The sequence below is a fragment of the Tenrec ecaudatus genome, chromosome 5, assembly GCF_050624435.1.
Source record: "Tenrec ecaudatus isolate mTenEca1 chromosome 5, mTenEca1.hap1, whole genome shotgun sequence".
Taxonomy (NCBI): domain Eukaryota; kingdom Metazoa; phylum Chordata; class Mammalia; order Afrosoricida; family Tenrecidae; genus Tenrec; species Tenrec ecaudatus.
The window spans coordinates 94236651-94255371 of record NC_134534.1 but is presented as its reverse complement, the minus strand read 5'-3'; the positions used below and the strand labels follow the sequence as shown (position 1 = coordinate 94255371).

The 18721-nt window shown below is 38.1% G+C and overlaps 2 non-coding genes across 2 annotated transcripts; one reads left to right on the top strand and one right to left on the bottom strand.

The window, feature by feature from the left end:
• Positions 1-14948: 14948 nt before the first annotated feature.
• LOC142449578 (U8 small nucleolar RNA) lies at positions 14949-15083 on the bottom strand. Its single transcript, XR_012784716.1, has one exon. It is a non-coding gene; the product is annotated as a U8 small nucleolar RNA (small nucleolar RNA).
• A 2190-nt stretch (positions 15084-17273) lies between these two features.
• Positions 17274-17380, top strand: LOC142449484 (U6 spliceosomal RNA). Its single transcript, XR_012784644.1, has one exon. It is a non-coding gene; the product is annotated as a U6 spliceosomal RNA (small nuclear RNA).
• The last annotated feature ends 1341 nt before the right edge of the window (positions 17381-18721 follow it).

Genomic DNA, 18721 nt, shown 5'->3' with positions numbered 1-18721 from the left:
TGTTTTATTTCTCTTGTTTTATTGCCCAGGGCATTGGTTTAAGTTGTTCTTGGTAACTCTTGGCATATGTTCCCAAAAGACACAGGGTCCCAGAGCTTTCTCTCTGTGGGTGTGGTAAAAGTGTTTGTGGGGCCTGCCTATGGCCTATTGTGTTTGGGTATTGGGCTACTATATAAAGCAGATGCCATGGAACTTTGGTGGCTGGCAGCAGTGGGTGTGCTCAGAAGATGGCCTCTAGCTGGCGACTGTGGGTATAATTCTGGACCAGGCCAGAGTGTGCCTACGATGTGTCTGCAGGTCTCATCTGGGCTAGTTGGGACACCACTGGACTGAGTTGCAATGCACAGGGACCACAAATCTGGGCCAATAACCATGGGTTTGCAGAGATACCATAGGTAATCTTCAGGGTCAGTCGCTACCCAGTGGAGAATCAACAGAGCCATGACGGTGCCGCAGGAAACCCCCACTGTTAGGGGTGGGCCACGAAGCTATGCTGTCATGGTGTTACCACATGTAGTTCCCCAGGGGTGGAAGCGACCCTGCAGAGAAACTGTGGGGCCACAGCTGCTGCACGGGAAAACTTCTAGGCTGGATGTAGGCAGGCAGAGAATCCACTTGTCCGTGACGGACTTACCAGAGGGTCATGGTGTTCTGGTCAGCCCTGAGGGACAATCTGCAGAGGACAAAGAATGGGTTTTGGCTGCAGCTTTAAGACCTGCAGTCACTTTCAGCTGAGGAATCTGGCCACAGGCTAACAAGTCATGACTGGACTCTATATCATTATTGAAGTATTCTGTTCCCGGCTATTGGAGTTCCACACAGATGACTGGTGCACTCCAGCCATAGTGGCGGTGGAGAATCCTGAGCTATGTGTGGGCAACAGGGGTGGAGGTGGAGTCTAACTGCAGCAGGTACAGCCACAGGCCGGCGGTGTGTGGGGGACCATTCGCTGCGGGGCTTTCCTCGGGTGAACTGCGGTCTGGTCTGGCTGCTGTAGCTGCTGGGGCCTGGGCTGGCCGTGGCTTGGTACATTGGAAGGTACCAGGTGTGGCAGCAGGGCGCTGTGTGGGTAGAAGGGGGCTGGTCACGCAGTGATTGTGAGCTGCTTGGGCTCCCGAGCATGATTTTCTTGGGGGTAAGTCACCTCCCTGGCCTAGGAATTACTCTGTGTTGCTACAGGAGTTAATTCACTTGCTCCCACTTGGTCTCCTAATCGGCGAATTAACTGATCATCACAAAGCTCTCGATGTCTCATATCTCACTTCTTTGATAAACAATGTAAAAGCACTCATATTTGTGTGTTTTAATACTTCGTTTGTTTTTGCCATAGTGACACTTTACTGCATCGTGTTTTTATGTGTCTTTCTATACCACTAAACAGCAAGATTTGTAAAACCAAGTCATTAGAGAAATAAAAGCCACAATATAAGCATTTATATGCATACCCATGTTCATATCAGTACTATTTACAATAGCCAAAAGATGGAAATGATGTAAATCATCAATGAAAGAATGGATAAGCAAACTATGGTCCATGCATTATAATGCAATGCTATTTTATATTCAAGAAAAAACAGCAATCAATTAAATTTCTCATAACATGGATGATCCCAGAGAACCTTATACTGAATGAAATTAGTCAATCTGAAAAGAACAAATATTATATGAGACCACTATTGTAAAAGTCAAGAAAGAAATTTCATACTCAACGAAATAGTCTTTGAAGTTTACTAGGTTTGAAGTTTACAAAGAAGGTAAATTAATTTCTAGAGGGTAGACACATGTTAATTTGTATGAAAGCTGTCAAGAGCAGACATTCTCATTTTTCTATTGGAGAGTAGCTACTGAATTTGATCAAAATACCTTTGTGCTAACAGCCCCAATCATAAGGAGAAACAAGCATAAAGATGGAGAGTAGATGTTTGTTTGGCCTCTCCCTCATGGTAGTTTCTGTTCTTTGGCTAGCCAGAGGTCAAATAAAGGTACACTGTTTATGCGGTTGTTTTCTGGGGTAAAAATGGGAAGTTGAAGCTTTGATTATTTTGTTTAGTTGTAGTTTTTGTTATTCCTGTGGGAAATGGCAAAAATGAATGTGATTAATGTCTATTTTGAGCTCAGCGGTAGACATTGTCATTTGAATATCTCAGAAAACATGCTCGTAAGGAAAATGGCTGACAGACAGAAGATCAAAATAGCTGACAGAAAGCCTGGAGCTGGCTTGATACTCTCAGAGGCCTAAGCCCATATTTTGTATCAATAAAATAGTTTTGATAAGGATTAAGGTAAAATAAATAAGGAGTGAACTTGACTGTTTAACTATTGAGTCTTGTATCTGATTCTACTTTGTTTATACTGTTTTCTTCTACTTATAATTGATATAGTGACTGATAGAAATGTTCATTGGGAAGTACGAAAATAATGATCTTATAGGCCCACTTGTCTCCAGCCATTAAAATTTGATCTTTAGATGGGTTAGGCTATGCCTGCAAATAATGCTTTGAAAAGAGAAGCCCCACCCAGCGCTTTGGAGTACTCAGGACATTTGCATTCCAAGAGACTTAACTGGGAGCAAGTCAACAGATGGTAGGGAAAAAGGAACTCTTTGGAGTTTGGAATTTTGTCCAGTGTTTTTTTTTTTCTAGTAGCTGGAAAAACTCTGGAATCATGAAGAAAACTCTCTGGGACTTAATGGTAAAGGAAGCCTGCGGGTAAGCTGAAATGCTTGATAGGTGATCACCTGGGTTCACTTGTTGAGTGAAAGTGGGATAAATGCAGCAATAGAGAGATGGGATGAGTCTGGCCACTGACACCCGTGTACCTGGTTTGCAGGAACTAGAGGTGAATACAAGAGCAGGTTTGCTGGTCTGAAGTTGTTGACCTAGCCCAAAGGGGCTAGGCTTGTTGAGAATTTGTGATGAGTCCATGTTCTAAAGGCGAGGCAACCAATGGACATCCTGGTGAGGCTAAGTGAGGTAGCCTGCAATGAGTTGATCAGAACCTGGCCAGATGAAGAGAAGATGTTTGAGTCTATGAAATGGTGCAGATTGCTGCAGACTTTATGGATGGCCTGTCCTTATTTGACTTTACTTATGGATGCAGACTTTACAAGGTTCCAACTGGAATGAAGATTCCCCATGTCAAAGAATATGATTATTTCCTTAGAGTCCTAGGTTGATGTAAGTGGGCAGTATAGAAATTGGATACCCAACATTGGGGATATAAAAACATGAAGTGGTTGGCCTACAAGCTTTCATAGGTGGAGGAATATATTCATATTCACAGGATTAAGATGTAGATGTTACTTACCATACATACTCGAGTATAATCCAACCCAAATATCAGCCGAGGCACCTACTTTTACTACAAAGCTGCATTAAAAATGTGCTGGAAAACGTGGCTTATACATGAGTATATACAGTAACTTCAATTTTTAGGCTTAGGATATTATTGTTTTTCACTTATAGAATGTTATGTTTAAATGAGGATAACACATATTGAATTATATAAATTTTAGTTTCATCCTGTTAGGTACAGATATGATTTTATTATCATTTGTTTGAAAATTATATATGGCTAGAATTATGTGAAAGTGTCAACCTCACAAGGGATGGTCTGTGGTAGTTACATAATCTGGTGTCAATTTTTGACTTGAGAGCATTAAGAGTGAAGGATTGTAGTCTAGTCTGTCAATCAAATCATAGCCAGTGAGGTCTCTGTGTGAGCATGGCCTTCTGAGAATTCTGGGAATTCCTGGATTTCCTCTTTGGAGATTGGAGACAGGTTCTCTCTCTCTTCTCACTCTATGAGAGATGCTCTACTGACAAGACACATGGCGGTATGCTGACAGACCCCCATGCCTTGAGAACTGGTGGAGCCACGTGAAGACCCCTACCAGCACCAAGATGCTTCTACCACCACTAGCCTGTGATCTTTCTGTATTTGGCATCATAGCATATGTTTCATGAGTCTGAAGAGGACTTTATAGATTGGTATCAGATATCTGATCTAATATTGGATTTAAGGACTTGATTTGGACTGGACTGGGGTGTTTTCTTAATGTACATTTACTCTTTGATATAAAGCTCTTTTTTACATATATACGAGAGTCCTGGATTTGTTTCTCTAGTCACTCTAGACTAACATATGCCGCCCCCTACTCTACTCCCCAGGAACCCTTGTTCTATTGCTGTCTCTATAGGTTCCTGAATTCTGGGTTTCATATACTGAAAAACAGAAAGATATATAACAAAAATCCAAAAGGGTTCCCCCAAAGACAAAATACATCTGAGGTAAACCCAATATGAAAACAAACAAATAATAAAACATAGAAAACGTTGAAAAGCTAATCAGGCCCAATGTGAATCAGAGGAGGATTGACTAACAATGTTTTAACCGTTCAAGTCAGTTCATCATTTTGATCTCCTGTAGTCATGTCTCCAGTACTCTCTCTAGCCAGTTTCTTCCTATCTTTCTTTATTAAAATCTTTCTATAATGAAAATCACCAGAGGCTTACTTCCTGTGTAGATCTCACATAGGTATCTTGGGCTTCCATGGTCATCCATAGCCTTCTGCAAACCAGAACCTCACATTTCAGGTTAGGATTTTATGATTTACAATCCTTCAGTCACTGATGTTGGTGTGCTTCTTCTATGAGAACTTAGTTGACATCTCGGATAGCTGCTTGTTAGGAAGTAAGCCTTTAAGAGCAAAAATGGTATTTTATCGGGTAACTGGGAACCATCTAGTTTCTTCACCTCACTTTGCTGCAGCAGTCTTATCGTCTATGTTTCCTTCATGATGGTGATTACTGGGCAGGGTCATGTTGTAGGAACTAATTTCTGTTAGATTGGAGCTAGGATTGAGTGCAAACCCCAAGCCCCTTCCTCTATATGTTTTATTTTTTATCTGCCTATGGCTCCCTTGAGAGACACCTCCTTGTGAATTTATGATAGAGAATTTCATTGATCATCTCCCCGGAGCACAAAGATCTTCCATTAATACTGTCATGTCTAGCCCCAGGTACTAACTGAAAACAACAAAAATAAAAAACACTGTGGAGAGTGGTATATTGGACCAAATGTAGGCTAACTCCATTTTGAAATTCCAGAATTATTCACTTGTATGGAACACATTTTTTCATGTTTGAACACAGTTTGCACAAACAATGGGAGTTCGTGATTGGGAAATATTTACAATAGCTTTCACTGAGAATGTCAGTCCCAGGTTTGTCAGAATAATATATATCTTAATGCAGCATATAGAGCAGTGCTGTAGTAAGTCAATGATTGCTGTTTGCCTACCAACAATTCAGTGCTCTTTGCCATAGGCAAAATAGATAGCAACATTGTTTCTTTAGCCCCAGATCTGCCTTCCTGAGTCCATTGACACCATAAGGACCTGCTAGCATAGTTTTGTTTCTGTTTTTCCCCCTGATCATAAAGCCATCTTTCCTTACAACTGGAAGTAATCTGGGAATCTTACCAAGTGCCATTATTGTACCCAGTGCTCTGAATGCAGAAATAATTAAGAACATGATGTAGACCTTAAAGAGCTAAAACAAACTGTCAGCACTTCACACCCAGCAGGACGACTTAAAAAACATGAAAAGAAATATTTTGTGTGATTAGAATGTGAAGCAACTGGAACCTTCATCCATTGCCAGTAGGTTGGATACCTGTTCAGTGACTTTTATTCCAGATGCACTTATGTATATGCTTATAGCCCAGATATTGCACTCCAAGGTATATGATGAACAGAAATATGTACGTATGTTTGTTGTTAGGTTCTATTGCGTCTGTCGTGACTCCCAGTGACCACATGTTCAAGAGAATGAAGCGCTGGCCAATCCTGCATCATCTTCACTGTGTCAATCCACCCTTGAGGGTTTTCTTCTTTTTCACCTACCCTCTACTTTACCGATCACGATGTTCTTTTCCCAGACATGGTAGCACGAGAACGGGAAGTTTCATCACATGATCTACATAAGGGATGTTCATAGCAGAACTACCAGTAGTAATAATAATAATAATAATCAATAGCTCCAAGTCTTGTCATGAATGAATAAAATTGCATAATTTAGTAGCAAAAATATGCATTGATGAGAATGCTTAAATTCCTATGAAGTGCAATAAAACGATGGAGGTTATAAACCAAATCCTGTGCTAACGGGCCAGACTCAAATTTCAATCAATGTGGCTCCACGTTTTCAGTGCACACAACAGATAAAACCTAATCTATACTGTTAGAAAACAGGAAGTGACTCCTCTTGGTTGGAAATAGAGGATATTTTGGGGCATGAGAGCAGCTTCTGGGTGTTATTTCTGAATTTTAGAATTTTTACCTTAATGTGAAAATTCAGTGAATTTTACTCCTGTGATAGGTACATTTTTCTGTTTATTTTATGTAGTATATCATGTTATTACATCACATCAATATATGTTGTATTAGATTTCAAATAAAACTAATAAAATTAAATCCCAAAAACCAAACATAAATTTGCGGAGAATCCCAGATCTTTTCAATCACTTGTTTAAACATAAACTAAGTTCGGATTTTCCAGAGGTCTCCACCACTATCAACAAAACTGTCACAGTCCCCTGCAGCCAACCACATGAATATACAAAGGCTCTTGGCAGGAAAAAAAAACACGTAGAAATGTCAGACTCCTCATATTGCATTTCCTGCCTTCTCCTTTTACTGATAAAAAAGAACGTTGAGAACCCAAAACTGAAATCTCCCCTTTCCATCATTCATGCTTTAAACTCACAATCTTCAAAATCATCGTTTCAGAGGGCGACAGGCGCACCAGCAGGTGCCATTTCTACTTCCTCCCTGCTCCCGTCGGTGGAGAGGGCTGAGGGATAAACGCGGTGATGAGAGCATTCTTTTCACGATTTCATATTCATGGAATTTGTTGTTACTTAACTTTTCACAAATCATTAGACTGAAGTACCTCTCCATCCCCCTCCCCCCCAAATAGTGTCATTTGACCTGGTATCTAGCTTATTACAGCTTCTGCTTCTGAATAGATTTCCTCACAAGTGGCAATCTCTAACAAGGTCATGTCGAGAGGCAACCCCAGTACATGCTACCTAGTGCACGCTAAAGTGATGAGGGTAATTTCGAATGACATTCAATCCAAAACTCTGAAAGTTTTATTAGTAAGGTTGGGGTTGGTCCTATTCAGATGAATCTCATTGTAGCTTGACTTAGACATTTTTGACTAAAATTTGAGAGGATGGAGCATTTTAATTATGTGCATGCTGGATGGTACACATTGCCTTATAGACCAAGTAATTGTGTTATTTTTAGAATATAAAATGCAAGTTCATTGTCTTCATCTGAATCAGTACAATGGATCACTTGCAACTTAATCATCAACATATATGATCTCTAAATGTGTGAGACAATTTGGTAGACAATGAAGACAAAAACATATGTCATATCATGAAAGATACATGTTCCCTAGGATTGTTGTTTAAGATGTACAATGATATACATCCCTTTCAGATTCCCTTTCCCCTGATAGAATTGTGTGTGTAAGAAATGGATCTTAGAAGAAGAGAAGGGGTATGGTTAGAGTAATTTCCATGCCGGATCTTTTGCTAGTTTTAAAGGACTCTAGGAGTGTCTTGGCTTAATGGGAAAATATGATAGAATGAATCAACCATGATGTATGCGTGAGGTGGGAGGCATGAGAGCACATGATGGCTTCCCTGCATTAAATATAAAGTTTAAGCAAGCACAATTCAAGAAACGTATGGCCTTGATAAAAAGTTGTGACTGTGTCATCCTGGAATCAAGACCCCTGCAATGTGAGTGCCATGCGGATCCAAGTGGGGTCAGATGCTGAGGGCATTGGTTTAAGCTCTTCATATACTTTTTTAACAGTTTTATTGGCATATAACTCACATAGCACACGATTCAATAGTTCAATCATACTAAACAGAGTTGTAAAATCATCACCACAATCCATTTTAGAACATTTTCTTCTTTCTTCTATAAATGGTTATTCTTCTTGTCCGCAACAGTTTTATTGGCATATAATTCACACATCATATAACTCAACACTCCAGTCACACCAAGAAGAGTTGTACAATCATCACCACAATCAGTTTTAAAACGTTTCTTTTAATTTTTATCCCTCAAGTGACTCAACATTGAGCAAAGCTAAGGAGTCCTGCCAGAATTCAGGTTAAGAATCCAGGCTTCAAATAATTTTGCTTCTACATCAATTTCTCCAGAGGAACAATGGAGAAAAGATAGGAGCAACACACAATCCCAGAAGCATTTCAATCCCCAACCCTGTTTCTTTGAGTTCTCACTACAATTTATATACTTTCTAGATAGACTGCCAACCCTGGCCTCCTTTCCTGTCAGCTCTTATAGATACAGCTAAGCTATGGCTCCTCTTCACCTTGGCCTGGATTCTTCAGTGTTTCTTTTACTAATTCTTTTTTACTATAAATAATATTTATAGCAACTGTTAAATGTTGAGTAACAGGGAAGGCAAAGATAAGTTTTTCTCATTTCCAACAAACAAAATATTTATGATCATTTTTGTACCTGCTTTTATACGACCTTTTCATATTTATATGTAATTTCACATGCTAGTAATTATATAAATCCCATAATTTATAGCCAATACTTATATGTATATTTAAAGGGATTTCTAGACTGTTCAATACTCTAAAAGCTTTAAACATTCAGCAGTGGTCTATACATGTTTTAGGTTTAGTATTATAATATGCTATAACTCTTAATCTTTAATGAATTATTCACTATTATGCCTTGACACAAAGGATTTCCATGGGCCTTTAGCTCCAGTTGAAATTTAGGCAGTGGGTAGATATTAAAACCAAGAAGCAAGATCAAGTACTGCCTCCAAACCCTTTCCCTCTGTTTGACCTGCTATTTCCCAGCATTCTACCAGAGTAATATTGGAGCAGGAATATTCCATTTTTCACAAGTTTTATTCATTCCTGAGTTCTGAGCACATCCTGCTATAGAATGCCTGCTAGCATCTCTACTGACCTTGATCTACCCAGCTTCTCTCTTATCGAACCTGCCTCTGCTTCCCAACCCACGAAGGCCTAAATCGCACAAGAATAAAAAATGACAAGGGAATGGAAGGAAGGGGCCGAGAGAGAGAGAGAGAGAGAGAGAGAGAGAGAGAGAGAGAGAGAGAGAGAGAGAGAGAAAAGCACTCAGTTCTAAGCATGGACTCTTTGAGTCTAGGAAAAGCATTTCTTGATGTTCAGAATAAAATTGCACACATTCTTTAATCCAGGTCTTGTGTTAGTGAGAAAGAAACCCTAGTAGGGCAGTTGGTTATACAAAGAACTGCTAACCTCAAAGTCAGCAGTTCAAACCCACCCGCCACTCCACAGTAGTGAGACTTCCTGCAACTTATAGGATCACTATGAGTTAAATTTGATTTAAATGGCAGTGGTTTTCTTTGGGGTGTGGGTGTGGGTGGAGTTATGATAATGAGAAGCTGGGGCTGAGGAGTTATGCCCTGGACTGTTGGCACAGCAGCTACTCTGCAGGAGAAATATGAAGCTGTAAGATGTTCCTGTAAAGATTTACATTCTCAGAAACCACATGCAGGGTTGTTCTGGACAGCAGTGAGCTTAGTTTGATTTTTATTTTAATGGGAAGGGAGTATATATATTCTAAAACAACTGAACTGCACCCAAAGCTAATTTTCTAGCTTGTGTTTTTCTTAATTGAAAATTATTGTTAGTATCACTTGATTTACTTTTACTGTTCATAACCAACACTGTGAAAAACCTCAGAGTTGAGCAGTTAGTGGAAATAATTAGATATTTCAATTAAAAAAAAGTTGCTTGCACCCTATTAAGCAAGTAGTGATATTGTGAAATATTGGAGCCCATCACTGCTGTTTGTTTAATAGACCATGTCTCTATTTGGTTTTATTGTTTATGCAGAACATTTTACTTTCAGAGACAAGGGGTTTTCACAAATACTATGAAACATTCTTTGTGAAGAGATGTATTTGGAGCTGCCAAATCCAAAATTTGGCTTGGAGATTCAGTTAAGCATGCCTTGACAAAATTAAAATAAGTCTTGCCATCACCTCAAGTATGGTAATAGTCGGAGGAAAATCCTTTAATAAAATGAATCTTAAAATAATTAAACACGTTCGTATGATGGAAATATAGGGATTTTCTCAATATCAAATTATGAGTTTTTTAAAAAATGTATATAATTAACCCTAAATCATAATTTTAGCATTTTCCTTATGCTAAGACTATTTCCTCATTACAAACAAGAATTCAAGTTCTGAGTCACACAGGATAAAGTGCTTTGTTAGATATGATGGCTCATAATGACGGATATGGATTTTTACAGTAACGTTTAGAAGGAAATAGAGGCTCAGTGGCACAGTGGTTGAGCAATTGGCTGCTAACCAAAAGCCTGCTGGTTTTATACCCACTAGTCGCATCATGGGAGAAAGATATAACAATCTGTTTCCATAAGGATTATAGTCTTAGAAATACAATGGAACAGTTTTGCTCTATTCTCCAGGATTGTTAAAAGTCTAAATCAACTAGATGAACCAAGGTTTGTGTTCAGTTTCATAATTAGAAGGAAAAATGATACCAACAAGTAAGTCATTAGTAATTGATTCCTAGATATTAGTGCTTCTATCCCTCCTTCTTCTTAATTTAAACTTTATGAGTGTGTATGAGAGAGAGAATTGAATGAACATTTATGGACAGAATTGGTTTTCCAGTTAACAGTTTACACACTTTTTTTTTACATTACTTGCAATCCCCATAAAATAACAACACTCTTCTCATTTCTTTCTTGTGTTTATTTCCATTTTTCCTTATTTCTTAATCTTTCCTACTTGGGAAAATACTGCCTTTTAAATGTCATGTGGTTGATTGGTCTAAGCACTGGGTAACTGCCTGGTAGTGGTATTCATTTTATAGACCTATCTATTAATTAGTTCCAAGTAGAGCCACAGGATTGAGTTTGGTTCCAGGTCTAAGGGTGTCTAAGGATATGTAGGCTTGAGAGATCTACTCATCTCTAAGTTTACATATTTTTCCTACTCTATCCAAGACTTTCTATTGTGATTCCTTTTAGAGCAGTCAGCAGTAACTGAAGTTACATTTAGTCTTAGGATCGTGGGCTCTGAGATTCACATGATCCTTTAGTTTTTTGGACTATTTCCATGCATCTTTAATTTTCTCCACTTTTCTTTGATACAAATTGGGGGGCATTATTGTACTTTAGATGGCCACACATAACTTTTTAAAATCCAGTCACTAATCACCAATGTAGGGTGTAAAGCATTGACTTTGTGGACACTGTCTTTATGCCAATTGACTGTGGTGTCTACCGAGTCTATAGACATGAGCTGTCAAACACAGAGACTAAGAGGTTTTCATAAATTTTTCCCCATATGCTCTGCTATATTCACAGATATATGTGTATCATCTCTATATATTTATGTATATGTAGTCCTACTTACTATTTAACTCTTGTTCACCTTTTTGGGAAACAGAAGGATTTCTCCCAAGTTGTCTCCCCCAAATATATGCCAAACTTAGCTGCTTGCGAATGACAATATACTTGAAGGTCATCAGGAGTAGATCAGGGGTTATTCTCCCTAAGGGTTATTAGCCACCCAGAGCAAGAAGTCAGCACTGTTTATCTCACAAGTAGGGCCCACTCCCTTCTGAAAAGGCTAGTAGTTGACTGTTTCCTTGTAGGATACCCCTGAGAGGTCAAGCCCCCCCAAGGGTGACCAAGGTTAGGCCACCATCATGAATACAGGGTCCACCCATCTTGTCACATGTATACCTCTAGGCCCTCCCATTCCTATGGGCACACCTCTAGCTCATCCCCTCCCTGTCACGGTTATGCCTATTGTCCACCCCCTTCATATGATGTGTATGCCTATTGTACTGCCCTTCTTGTGACATGTGGTGACCTGTAATCATGCCCCCTAAGTAGATACAACCCTTGGTTAGCAATAAATGGGGTTCTCGAGCATCCCAATGGGTCCCAGCCCCACCTCGCCTTGCTGTGCATGGACCTGGCTGGGAAGATCATGGCAATCCAGGAGGTGAGCATGCTACCATGAAATGTGTCTGACTCCATTATTTTGATCTCTCTTCTATCTCTCATGCGCTCAAAAACTTTAATATAATATTTATATATCTCAACCATACAGTTGTGCTTACTGAACCCATGATTAGTGGTGGGGGATGGCACTCCTTGAAAACAAACACCTTGATTGTCTATGTATTAATTTGTGGATTGTTACACTGTTATTGGATTAGGTATGTAATCATATTTATCTGTGTTGTTTTTAATGCTGTCTTCCTGTATCTCCTTTGTTTTATTATTTTTGTGTTGATCTCTTATTGTATATTGCTTTTACTCAAGTTAGTACATGTACATCCAGACTCTCGTTAAAGATTTATACTCCTCTCACGTCTAACTTCTTTTATTCTTCAAATAATACTTCTTTGAAACTTGTGTGTGAATCATTTATTGACATTGAACAGTAGTATTCTTATACATTATTTGTCTTTATGTGGCTGATTTATTACACTCTGCATATCCTCTGGTTCAACAAGGTTATGAGGTGTTCGCCAGATTGATCGCTGTTTTTAATAGTTAGTAGAGTTCCATTGTGTGTGAATAGCATATTTTGGTTATCTATTCATCTGTTGTTTCCATCTTTTTGATAGTGTGAATTAGGCTGTGATTAATGAGTGTACATATATCTGTTCCTGTCACATGTCCTATTTCTCTAGGATACATATCTAGTCATAGAATTACTGTATCATATGGTACTTCTATTTCGAGTTTTAAAGAAAATGACCTATTGTTTTCCATAGTGGTTGTACCATTTCATAATCCTCCCAGCAGCATATTAGGATTTCAATCTCTCTGCACTCTCATCAGATTTTTTCATTATATGTTATTTTGAACTTTGCTATTCAGGTTGAAGTGAGACAATAACTTGTTTTGATTTGCATCTCTTTAAAATGACTGAAAATTATTTTCCTGTGTTTGTTGGCTACCTAAAAGTCTTTGATAAGTTGCCTATTCATGTCCTATTCTTATTTTTTGAACACTTTGATTTAGGTGGTCTACAGAGCAGATTATGAGTTTGACATCCAACCATTCAGATACATTTTCTTTCCATTCATCCTGGGCAATCTTCTCAATGTACATTGCTTATCTCACTTCCTTCCTGTGTTTCCTGTTTCCATCCTCCTTTCCTAACCCTCTCTCCTATGGTAAATATTGTCTATTTTGTCTTAAATAGTTCATTATTCTACTATGAGAATGACTTTCATTCCAGACCTGAAGGTTACCTAAGGATCACGATCATGGGGGTCCCACCAATTTCTATTTGGCCAGTAGGTCTGGAATATTTTATGTGCTTTAGTTAGGTTTCATGTACCCTCCCCTCTGTCCAGGATCTTTTCATATACTCCTTTTCAGAGAAGTTGGTAGTGGTAGCAAGACACCATCTTATTCTTCTGGACTTAATATTGCAGAGTCTGGTATCCCTATGGTCCATTAGCACACTGGACTAATTGTATCCATATGTATTTCAATTGTCATCACCATTTGTTCCTCTGGATAGGGAAAGATCAAATAGCTGATCATGAGATTTTTAAGGCACCGAATCAGTACTCACCAAAATAAGATGTAGATAGAATTCAGTCTTTGTGAACTATGTTACAGCAATTGACCTTGATGTTCCCAGAGCCTATGGTCCTGAGTCATCAGCCCAGAGTCTTATTCCCTCAGTGTTTTATTAGTATATCTAATAGGTTTGTATAACTTTTCCCTTTTGCCCCTTGTACACTTCATTACATTCAGCAAAGGTAAATACCCATATTCATGGATATACTTCTGTACTCTCTCCCCTTCGTTGGTCTGTATGTGTATCCAAGCATCTACTCATAGATCATTACTATTACAAAACAGTGTCTATAATAGTATTTACCTCTGTTTCCTTTAACACTTGCAAATCTCCAAGTAACCTCCACTGGCTCATTCATCTTTCCTAACCCTCTGTTATATATTACCTTCTCCTTCTCTCAAGTTAACACCTGAGGTAGTTCATTTATTGTGCCAACCTGGCCGATAAACACATGTGGGATTAATTGAAGGGTGGAGAGATAAATACCTCGGCGAGCCTCGCCTTTCTCCTCTCTTGCTCTTTGGTCATCGGACCAGTATGTGGCTGCCTTGCTTGTTCTGTGCCTTAATTTGCAAGCTACACTACCTGTGGGACACCTAACCTGTGAACTGTGTCGCTGTAATTTGGGGTTCTTTTAAGACCTGCTTCACCACACTAATGGAATATACATCTCTTGAGCGGGGGACTGTCGGACCCTGACATCTGGCTGACTGTTGGTGACCTGCCTTGCTGTTTGCTGCCTGGGCCCAGAAAGCCTGAATTGCTCTACAGAGACTACCCGACGGCCCTCAAGACTTGAAGGACTGCCAGTGTCTCACAACTGTCTCATCAGAGTGAGTTGCACTGAGCCATTTGTACTGCTTTATAATTTAATTAACTGTTTATTTCTTATGTTACACATCTATCTATCTATATAAATATATATATATAATTATTAGCATTCTAATTTTGCTTCTCTAGAGACCCCTGTTTAACACAACACCTGTCCACCATCCTTTCCTTGTTCTCCCACTACTGGTAAATCATCCAAGAAGGTTTCTTATAGTGTGAATACTTTAATAGTGGGCTCATGCAGTACTTATCCTTTTGTGAGTTTCAGTTTACGATCAGTATAATCTTCTCCAGGTTCTTCCATATTAGATGTTTTGCAGATTCATTGTTAGTCTTGAATGTTGCATAACACCCCGTTGTCTGTATGTACCAAAGTTTGCTTGTCTATTCTTCCACAGATGGTTTTTTTTAATCAGACAGGAGCAAACAGGATGTTGCGAGTCCTGCTCACAAGGAGACGCTAATCACGTATCACGAGAGCTCCGATCATCATTTGATCTCTGTTCTCCAAGAGGAGGAGCAGGCAAGGATCAACCTTACTGACATCACAGGTGCTTTCAGGCTGTTTGCATCCTTTGGGTGTTTGCTGTTGATGTGGCAAAGAATTAAAAATGTAGAGATTAATCCCTTATCTGTCATGCTGTTGTCACTTTCTCCTTGCACTCTTTGGATGAAGGCTTTGATGTGCACACATGTTTAAGTGTTAGCAGGTACCACTGATCTAGCTTGTTTGATGGTCTCTGTTACTTATATTGGAGGGTGGATTGATGCCATATGTTATGTGTTCTAAAATTTCTTTTCTTCTTTGACAGTCATATTAGTTCTACCTTTTATATTTACGGCTCTGATTTATCTGAAGTTAACTTTGTTCTATGGTGAGAGATGTGGATCCTGCTTCATTTTTCTGCAAATGAGCATCAAGTTCTGGCAACATGATTTGTTAAAAAAGCAACAACACAACTCTCTCTTCCTATTTGAATAGGTTTGGGCCTTTTTATCAAAGATAGCTGTACACAGATGCATAGATTTACTTTGGGACACTCATTTCTTTTCCATTGCTGCATTTGCCTATAATTTTACTAATATCCTGGTGTTAAACTACAGTAGCTATGTACCATATTTTGAGATTAGCACCTTTCTTTTCTTCTTTTTTTATGTGTGTAGCTTATCCATTATCTTATTTTCCATATCAACTTAGTGATTCCTTTTTCCATATATTAAACATGTGTATGAAATCTGAATCAGAATTACATTATATCAGTGGGTCACGATTGGCAGTATTCACATTTTCACAATGTTAAGTCTTCCTATCCTCAAGTATGGTCTGTTCCTCCATTTATGTAGATATCTTGGTTTCTTGTCGTGGAATTTAATAGTTTTGTTTATATAGGTCTTCTTTGCCGCTAGCTTTGTTCTTCAGTGCTTTATTTTTAGGTGGATGTTTAAGCAGCATTATTTTATTCTGATTTCCTTTTCAGGGTTCTCATTCAACAGCGTAAAGGGATCCACCTATTTTTGTATCCTGCCACTTTGTTGGATTCAGTAGTTTTCTTGTTCAATCTCTTGGATTTCCTATGTGTAAGATCATGTAAATGGCTAGAATCAAATCTGCATATCAAGACAGTTTTAGTTCTTCTTTGCTAATTTGGATTATATTTCTTTCCTTTTTTATTGCTCTATTAGCACTTTAAATACAATGTCAAAAAGGAACAATGATAAAGAGCACCCTTCTGGGTTTCCCTTTCATAAGGGGAAGGAGTGTAGTGTCTCCCTGTTGAGAATAATGTTAACCATCGTTTCTGTGAATATGCCCATGATTATGTTGAGGAATCTCTCTTCTATTTCTATTTTGTTGAGGTTTTATTTTTACTCATCAAGAAGGAGTGCTGTATGTATGTTTTCAAATGCCTTTTCTGCATCAACTAATAAACTTTTTCTCTATTTATTCTATTCTTTAGAGTCATTATTTTTCTAATGTTGAGCAGCCCTTGCATAACCGGAATGAACCCACATGGCCATAATATATTATTTTTAGATGTGGTTGGATTCTATTGACTAGAATTTTATTGATAAATGTGGTGTCTATGTTCACGAGGCATATTGGTATATCATTCTTTTAAGCATTGTTTGCTAACTGCATAAAATGAGCTAGTGAGTATTTTATTATTTCCAATGTTCTGGAAGAAGAGGAGAATTGGTGTCAATTCATCTCTGAATATCTGTCGTTTCTTAAAAAGCTTTTCTAAAAAAGATATGAAATGTTCGAATTCTTCTCTTCTGATGGATGTGTCCAAATTTTTTGCTTCCAGTTGTGTAAATTTGAATAGCTGGGGCATTTCTAGAAACTTGCCATTTTTTCTAGGTTTTCACACTTGCTGGAGTATAGTTCTTCATAGTCATCGTAATTATCCATTTTATTTCAGTTAGTTCCCTTGTATATCACTTATTTCATCTTATTTATGTTATTTGTAACATCTCTTCCTTTTTCCTTCATTAAATTTACAATTGGATTGTCAATTTTATTAATCTTATTAAAGACAAATGTCTAGTCTTGCTGATTCTACTACTTTCATGTTTTTGATTCATCGGCTTATGCCTGAATATTTATTATTTCCTTCTTATGTTGAATATATATATGTTGATTTACTAACTGTTGGAGATGTTGGTTGAAGGTGTTGATTGTAGTTCTTACGTTTTTATATGTGCATTTTTTGGTTATAAATTTTCAGTACTGATGTGCTCACTTTGGCAGCGCACATACTAAAATTGGAGCGATACAGAGAAGATTAACATGGCTCCTGTGCAAGGATGACACGTAAATTCGTGAAGCGTTCCATATTTTTAAAATATATATATTTCAGTACTGCTTGAAGGCACTTTGATAGAACTGGGAACTAAGTGTTTGGTTGCTAATTTCAGTCTCAGAAAATCCCAAGTTCCACTCTACCCTGAAGGGTCACTATAAGTTGGAATCGACATGTGTTCTGTGTCCCAAAGACTTGGGAACATTGTACTTCTCATTTGTTTTGAAGCATTTGAAAAAGTATTTATTTTTCTACTAATCCAAAATTTTAAAGCACATTGTTATTAAATTTCTAAGTATTTTCCTTAGTATTATTATTCTTTATTTCTAACTTTATGGCATAATGACCCAAGAAGATTCTTTGTGTTATTTCCATGTTTTAAAATGTATTATTTTCTCTTGAGTTCTAGCAGATTTTCTATTTTGAGAACATTTCATGTTAGCTGGTACAGACTACAGTATACTTTAGATGAGTGAACTGTGTTGTACATGTATACGGGTTCAAGTTGATTGTGCTGTTTAGATCCTCTATCTTTTTATTAAGTTTCCTTTTGGTTGTTTTGATTTTCATAAGTCTTTTATTATTACTAGAATTTTCTATTTGTCTTTTCCATACTGTTAAATTTTTATATATGTGTTTGGGGCATTAATTTTTACTTTAATTGGGTACATGGGAAGCACTTATTTGCCTATGCCAGGAAATTTGAAAGGCAGTTATCTGGTCAACTGAAAGGAACATGTGTGTGTTACTTCCAAAGTAAGGTGACCAAACAGAATGCTTGAACTACCGAACTAGATAATTAGCATCACATGCAAGTAAATTTTACTGAAGATCACCCAATAACAGTTGCAGCAGTACATTAATAGGGAGCGGACATAGGTTCAGGCCAGATTCAGAAGAGGATGGGGAACAAGAAATATCATTGCTGATGTCAGATGGGTCTTGGCAGAGTACCCGAAAGATGTTTACTTTTGTTTAAATAACTATGCCAAGGCATTAGACTGTATGGATCATAACAAACTGTCTTGAAAATAATGGGAAGTCCAGAAAATTTCATCGTGTTCATGTGGTACTTGTACAGAGATCAACAGAGAGTTGTACAAGCAGAGCAAGGGGATAGTGAATGGTTTAAATCAGGAAAGGTGTACATCATGGTTGTACCCTCTCAACATACTTATCCATACTGTGTGTTGAGCTGGAATATATGAAGAAGAATGCAGCATCATGGTAGGTTGCTGAACAATGAAGAAGACTTGATGCATTTGCTCATGAAAACCAAGGACTGCAGCCTCTAATGTGGATTCCTATTCAACACAAAGAAGACCAAAGTCTTCCCAACTGGACCAATAGATGATATCATGATGAATGGAGAAAAGATTG